The 8,243-nt window shown below is 39.4% G+C and overlaps 1 long non-coding RNA gene across 1 annotated transcript; it reads right to left on the bottom strand.

Annotated features, from left to right (window-relative positions):
* Window positions 1-7,350: 7,350 nt before the first annotated feature.
* Window positions 7,351-7,751, bottom strand: LOC134089658 (uncharacterized). Its single transcript, XR_009940101.1, has 2 exons — window positions 7,546-7,751; window positions 7,351-7,452 (listed from the first exon to the last, which is right to left on the bottom strand). It is a non-coding gene; the product is annotated as an uncharacterized LOC134089658 (long non-coding RNA).
* Between the last annotated feature and the right edge of the window lie 492 nt (window positions 7,752-8,243).

The following is an 8,243-nucleotide window of genomic DNA, read 5'->3' as shown; positions in this document are numbered from 1 at the left end:
AAGTCTGGCGCAAATTTGGTGCAGATCCGCATACCGAGTGCGACTCCTACGCGGATCTGCTGATTCGAAAACGGATCCGGCCCAAATGTAAATGCTGTCTGGGTAACTTCAGTAACGTTAACAAAAATGTTTTCCTCTTTACCTTTCTTGGTCTTTTGGGAATCTGTGAAATGCTACTTGACTAGCTGTACATTGATAATTGTTGCAGTTGATGGCAGAACATTGTTTTCTTTGTTTCCAATTTATAGACATACTTTGTTACTATGTTATACTGTAGGCTACTGCTAACTGTTCATAGACTTTGAAGCGATTCAGTCCAAAATGGCGAACGCGCGACAACAACGCCATCTAGCGATTGTTGTCAAAACGTCAATGGAGTTTCGCCTCTTGGTACTTCTCTTTGTCTGCATGTCCTCTTGTGCGTACACTACAAAGTCACACCATTTAAGGCCAGTGATCAGTAACTGCCCCTGCACTTGCCAATAGTATGCATGGCTTTCACGGAGTAATGCAGTCCCATACCGCATCTGTAGACAGTTGCAGTCCACATAATTTTTTACAGTCGGACACTTAATCAGGCCATCTGGTGAGGCTCCAAGCCAAGGGGCATCGGAATGGATGACGAGGCCACAGGGTGTGCAGTTGATGTTCCTCATCCGGGAATACTCCTTGACCGCCTCAAACTCCATATTTGCACCTATTGTAATCACATAATCAATACACAATTCTTGTTTATATGGATTATTAATAGCTTAAGCATACTATGTAAAAAGTCATCAGCATCAGTTAAAAGGTTTTTACTATCAAACTGAATTACTATATTTCTAAATACTTAAAAACCTACAAACCTCTTCTCATCTCAGCTGTCTGCCTACAGTAGTTCCTCTGAGGATTCTCTGTGCAAGAGACTCTGCAGAGCTCATTCCCCTCACAAAACACACTTCCCGGAAGCGAGACGAGGTGATCCTGCACCGACGTAGGCGATGCCAGTCCTGGTCTGTTGCTGGTCCCTTGTTGCTGCCTCAATTTTGTAAGCCATGTCCTGTGTAACCAACAGGCTACTAAGGTGGAAGTGTTCCCTTTCGGTGCACACGTGCACACACTCTGTTGGGGCAAGCCTGTAATCCTCTAGAGCAGTGGTTCCCAAACTTTTAACAGGCATGTACCCCCTGAGACATTATAGATCTTCCCGAGTACCCCCACACTACCAATTGTTAACAACACGTTTTTTAATTATTATGAATATTCATTCGTATCAATTTTGTCACAGACAGATCTCACACACATGTCCAAGATCTCATTAAAGCTATTGTTAACTTTTCACATACTGATTGCTTTTCATATATTAACATTGTATATTTTCTTAACTTCTCTGCTGTAAAGTAATAATTAAAAAGGAAGCACATTAAAGGGATAATCCGGAGTGAAATGCACTTTGGATCAATTTTTCGGACTATTGGGAGTACATACGTTGAGTTGACACCAAAATCATGTCATTCGGATGTATTTTGAGAAAGTTCGAGCTCACCGTTTTTAGCCAAAACTCGTTAGCCTGGAGGTGACTCGGGCATGTCATTTCGCCGCTACAAAACGCTATTTTTATACCTCTTCTACTGTTCCAAACAACACTACACTTACGTGGTAGTGAGTAGAGGATCCCTAAAGCCAAACCGAAGTATCCCCACGTCTTTATGTGGTCGGATAGAGAGTATTTATTAAAGATAAATGTAGGCTAAGTCCATTTCATTCCCAAATCAAACTTATAAAAAATATCAAACTTCTTGACCTTTTATCAATTTCAAAATAATTTTGACACCAATATTCTTATCATGTATTTTTAATTGGCTATGGCTCCTGACTGATGCATAAGATAGATAGATAGATACATAGGAAGATAGATTGATAGATATCCTACAGAACATCTATGATTCTGTAATTAGGTTAACTATTATTGTATTGAATGTGAGTTGTATCAGTCTACAACACTACTACAAATGACACTGGGAAACCCATTCTATTTTATTCATCTGGTTGAACAACTACCGTGTTTATAGACTATATCTATATGGTCTATAGGCTATGGGCCCCCCTGATATAGAGAGCATGAGCATGCTGACCTGGAGGTGTGTGAGGAGACAAACAATTCTGAAATATTTGATAATTTGAAACAATTATGGAAAATTATGGTTAAGAATGAAATGTGTTGACATTTTGTCAGACCCCGCCACAAATTTGGTCCCCCCCAATGTTGACATCATGGCTACGGCCTTGCCACTCAGCATGTGCCATATGGTTTGTCCATGATAAAGGCCTACAGTACACTGTAAAACCCGACAAGTTAGTTGAACTCAAAAAATTTGGTGAAACAGATTACACAAAAAAATTTAAGTAATGGTAACTTGGTTTTGCTAAGTCAAAGAAACTTAACTTTTTTAAGTAGTCTCCACTAGCGAATTTTGAGAGTGTTCAACAAGTCTTTTTTAAGTTGAAGAAACATCCACTCGTTGAGTTTGCAGTAATTAATAAAATTAAGCTCAGCTTACTTGGATTCATTAATATCAACATAAAATATTTAATTTAGCATCAACCAATTCTTTTAATTAAACTGAACTTAAAAGTTTAAATTATCAGAAAGTTGAACAAACTTGCTCATTTTGATTAGTTTCAACTTTAGGACTTGGAAGAACATAGGCCACTGAAATTCTACTTAATCTTTTAATGTAAACCATGAAAACAAGTACAGATTGGAATTCAGATCAAGGCTGTAGTGAGGCTAAATTCAAATAAACACAGTTTATCCACCTCTAATTTGAGAAATGAGATAGACGATGGTAGGAGATGATAGTATTAAAATAATAATAATAAAAAAACATTGGACAATAACGCCAACCATCAACAAATCATTGAATATGTTCAGGGAACAATTAATGAATACATTACAAAAACATTGGAGTTCGTAGCTTGGCTATCACCAAGCTCAGTCTTTTGAGATTGAACATTTGTCTGGGGAGTCTGCGCTGTATTTCTACTGGACAAGAGGCGTGATGAATTTGCATAGTTCAAATGTCTCTGTACGCTTGGATAGTCCTTCAACCAATCAGACCACGATCCTGGTGCGTCTGATGGATAAGCCAGGATGCGATTGGTTCCAGCAAAAGTGGAGCGGAAGCAGAAGAGATAAATGTGCAGGATTCCAGCCTGCAGAGCAAGATCCAATCGGCGACAAATCGGGCTGGGTTTCCTCATCTTGAACTCCGATTGAGAGACCTGAAAAAATTAACAAAGGACAACTGTGTGTTAATTTAATATCTAATAGGGATTACAAGTTAAGGGCTACTATGTCTATTGCACTATTAAGTTTAACATTTTCTCCTCAAACTTTTCCAGGGCAGTTGCATTATTGAAATAATTACTTGAAATAATACTAAGTAACGTCTCTGGAGTTTCCTGGTGAAAAAAACAAAAGCTTGAAATGTAACTCCAGTGTTGCTCGACCCATAGCCCTGTTCTTCGGGATCACTTCTGTCCATAAGAATAAAAATGACAAAATTTGATGCAACAGAGACTAAATAGTGGCTCGGCAGCTATTGATAACCTACCAGGACATTTTGGCTTTAGCTTCAATTCAGTTTAGTTTAAGCTGCTGGACCAGTATTTGCTCTATGCTGTACCCAATTTTCTCATTGTTCTGATTCACATTGGCTAACTTGGAAATGAGGCCCTATGTCCAAAAACGACCCCTTTAACAGTCATGTCAATAATAGACAACTTACTTGCATCCCATGTCTTTATAAAAGTGCCATCATCTTCATGGAGGTAGAAAGGAAGGCCACGGAGTGCCACAGTATGTTGGATATTTACATCCGAGGATCCCTGCATGTGAAAAGAAGTCATGTAGTCAAGCCAGTAATAATAATTCAAAATGCAGTAGGATTACCTTTCTTTGATAGTTACAGCTTCTGAAACCAAAGCATTCTTTAATCTTAATAAACATTATACAATGCATCTATTATAACATCATACTTTCTTTAGATATGGGTAGCCGGACTGTCCTGAAATAGGAAGATATAGCATGCATAGACCTAGATAGCCATTACCTTTAACGGTCATGTCAATATTAGACAACATGCTTACTTACATCCCATGTCTTTATAAAAGTGCCATCATCTTCATGGAGGTAGAAAGGAAGGCCACAGAGTGCCACAGCACGTTGGATATTTACATCCGAGGATCCTTGCATGTGAAAACAAACAGTCATATAGTCAAGCCAGTAATAATAACAATTGGAAATGCAGTAGGGATTACCTTTCTTTGATAGTTAGTACAGCTTCTGAAACCAAAGTATTCTTTAATCTTATTACACATTATACTATACATCTATTATAACATCATACTTTCTTTAGATATGGGTAGCCCCCACTGTCCTAAAATAGGAAGATATAGCATGTATAGACCTAGATAGCCATTACTAAGATGACCAAGACAACTATCTTATTTTAGATTATCTACACACAGGTGACCACTAGGCTACTGTAGGATTTCATGGAGTGCTGAAATGTAGCATACCGTATTTTGGCCCATTTCTGAGCTCAAATATGCTTTGAGGTTGTGAACTCATTGCTGTTGTGTCATCATAACTATTCCAGCTGAGTGTGCATGGTTAAAATATATAGTATAGGTAACAGCACTAATAATTTTAATAATTTCTAGCAAAGCATTTTAGGTCTTTACGGTTCTAAACTGAAAATGTCCAAGGATTATGTCCCAAAAATCTGATCACCTTAATCTTACAGTAAACGCATTTACTGAATGAAATATGCACACACAGGTCATCATAACGGCATGGAAGTGGACTAACGGACGGACGTAATGTCGCTAGCATGCTAAACGCTAGCATGCTAAGCGCTAATGTTGCCGGTCAGAACCTGTGCCCTGTTATTAAGCAACGCACCACATAGCTTGCACTTCAAAGTCATTGTGTTAAACAGTACTAACGGGGTAAATTATTCCATGATTTTAGTCACATTGGAGATTGCTAGCGTTAAGTTAGCTGATCAATCAAGTGCTGGCATACAGAAGCAACATTCTTAGCTGCTAGCTAGTAACTGGATACATTTACGTAGCAGTCAAATATTTTCAAACTTTTGGCTTTAGAAATATGGTAAAGGTCGTACGTTAGGGTCAAAATGCACCACTTAATTTCTCCACTTACGTTTAATTGCGGTTTTCTCTTCTCCTGTGTCCCATTCTTTTCGTGTCTTCTCTGGTGGTCGACCGTTATGCGTCGCTTCGCTTGACGTGCACAAGATCCATGGCAGAAGATCCGCCTACAAATCTGTTCCCACGCATTCTATTTTTTCAAATTACTTAAAGCGGACGAGTGCTGTCAACTTAAAAGTAAATATTTGTTCAAGTAACACAGACGATTAAAGTACAATGAGCTATTTTTCATTTTTGAGTGTTTTCAAATCAAAAAAACTATTTTACTTGTAGTGTTCGGTTTTACAGTGTACCATTGGAATTCCTCCTCATGATAAGAATTACTCTTATTGCAACATTAATGATATAAACGAGCTGATGAAATGTTTACAATCACAATAAATGGCAGCTCACAGAACAAAAACAAGTAAGGCAGAAAACAAAAATTCAAACTGTAGGTGAGGAAACAGAGTTGATTGTTTTACGATAAACCGGATTAGGCCACTTTTTGATATGACTTGTGGATAAGGTGGGAAAAAAGTGAAATAGGTAATGTTATAGTCTAGTCACCAATCCCAAGCCATTACAGCGAAGCATACTAGATCTTGTATATATAATATGCATATATTAAACGCTGCTGAGCTACGTTTGATGCAACAAAAAATATTGGCATGGTTTGAGACTCTATCCATGAAGAGCTTACCACCATGCCTGGCGTGAGTAATTTCCTGCTGTTAATTTCTGAATTACATGCGCACCCTAGTGCTAATTTCGGGCATTGCGCTATTACACAGAGTTAGGGCCTACAGCTAATGGAAGCAGGCTGATAGTCAGACACAGATGACGGTTGTTGAGATGGCACATCATGGCCATCCCCATAGACTGTATATATAGAACTGGACAGTGTGGCTGCATTCAGCAGTGTTCTATGGAATTGAAGCAACCGCGGCGACGCCATCTTGCAGCCAGTTTGAAGTACGCTTGCGCAGTAGGATTGGACGCATGCGCAGTGATGAGGAGGTCGGAGCAGACACGCCCACACAACGAGTGAAACACGCCCCTCACCGCACCGCGTCGACGCGCTGGCTGAGAAGCTACGGTATCGTTGACAGTTCGTTCGTGTGCCTAGGTTTACGTTGGTGAACTTTCTCTGGTAAGTGTAACGTATGTAACACAAACCTCTTGTCTGTTAGTGAAATACACAGCTTATATTTTATATTGTAGCCACCAGTTTACTAGCTAATAACTTCATTTAAATAACGTAGGCTATGTTAGGCTATATTAACGTTGTCAGCTCAAAAGCCTTGCCAAGCACATCAGACATTAGCAGCTAGCTGCTATCGTTTACGTTAGCATAGAAGCTAACGTTAGTAGCGATAGCTAGCTGGTTAAGTTAAGACTAAAGTTAGCACACAGACGCTGACAATGTTATGTTTGGCTCGGCCTATTTTGTTTTGCCGTTATCAAAAGGCTGTTTTAATATGCCACCTCAACATGGAGAGTGAATCTATGTGTTTGGCGTAGCTGCTAGTTAATTTTAAAACACAGCCTGCCTGTTGTCGTGCCCATTGGCAGAGTAATGAAATGTCCGCATTGAAAAACAAACTAATACGTTACTGCTAGTTTTGCATGCTTAGTATGCTTACCAGTATGTGTTAACAGTAAAGGATCAGCTATAAAACTTTGCCTTTTCTAACTTGTAGGTGGCATTTCCCATGTCCTTTCTCCAGTCCCCGGACGTCCATCTCATCCACTTTGACAGGAACAACCTCAGACATGTCGAGCGTGATATTGAAAGGTGTAGATTGCCTGAACAGTGTAGGACACTTGCTATGTTCATGATCATGAACATATTGTATCATATTTTAAACTTGCAGTATATCCCTGAACTCAAACTTAAACTTTTCTCATTTGCCCTCATTGTAAAGGTTGCTGGACTCTGTGTGCATTGGAAACTGACAATAAAAATGAAAAACTTAATGTTTACTTGCTATCAAAACCATTGTTATTCAAACGTTGACATGTTCACATTATATATGGGTCATGGTTATAGAATTTAACATGATATAACATGAACAAGTTCAAATTACCAGTAAACAGTTTTAAATGGTTGGTAAGCCTACATTAAGCAAAAATAATGATGATACAAAATATCCACAAATGACCATGTTTTATTGTGTTTGCCAAGGGGTGAGGGGGGGTTAGTCATTAACTTAGAGAGATTTCAGCTCTGGTGGCAGCAGCGTTGTAGACCTTCAGCTCTGGCGATGGTGGTGGTGTAGACCTTCAGCTCTGGTGATGGTGGTGGTGTAGACCTTCAGCTCTGGCGATGGTGGTGGTGTAGACCTTCAGCTCTGGCGATGGTGGCGTAGACCTTCAGCTCTGGTGATGGTGGTGGTGTAGACCTTCAGCTCTGGCGATGGTGGCGTGGACCTTCAGCTCTGGTGATGGCGGTGGTGGTGCAGGAGGGAGGCGGAAGACAAAATACCCCCTTCCTGCACCACCACCGCCATGTGAAAAAACATAAATAAAATCAAAACTTCCAGGAGGTATTACAGTTGTATAGCATTACAGACAACATATTTAAAAAGTTCTAAGTTTGTGTTATGCCATGAAACTTACTTTACACGTCTTACTTTCTCATCCTCTTTTAATATTTCTCCACAATCTCAACCATGACATCATTCTTTCGTTTTAATGTCTTGGGTGACACAAAAATGTAACTGCTCACTACTGACAAGCCACATTTTGATCTGATGTATTAGCAGCCACCATTTCACATTCCTTCTCATTTGCAGCACTTGACAAAGAAAGGATAAGAAAATAACCACTTGCCTTTCTACTAGCAGGTCTCTTCACCAGGTGGTCAGGAAGGGAGAACACAGTTGGTACTGCAGTGCAAGTCAGACGATTCCCCTTAACATAATGAATTGGGTATTCATGAAATGTGTTGAGTTGGAATTTACATCACCACACAGTGTTGGTCAGGAAAATGATTGGCTTACATAGGTATAAATGGTGAATTCATGGTCTTCAAAATGAAG

The sequence above is a fragment of the Sardina pilchardus genome, chromosome 8 (assembly GCF_963854185.1).
Source record: "Sardina pilchardus chromosome 8, fSarPil1.1, whole genome shotgun sequence".
Lineage (NCBI taxonomy): Eukaryota > Metazoa > Chordata > Actinopteri > Clupeiformes > Clupeidae > Sardina > Sardina pilchardus.
This window is presented reverse-complemented; position numbering and strand designations above follow the sequence as displayed.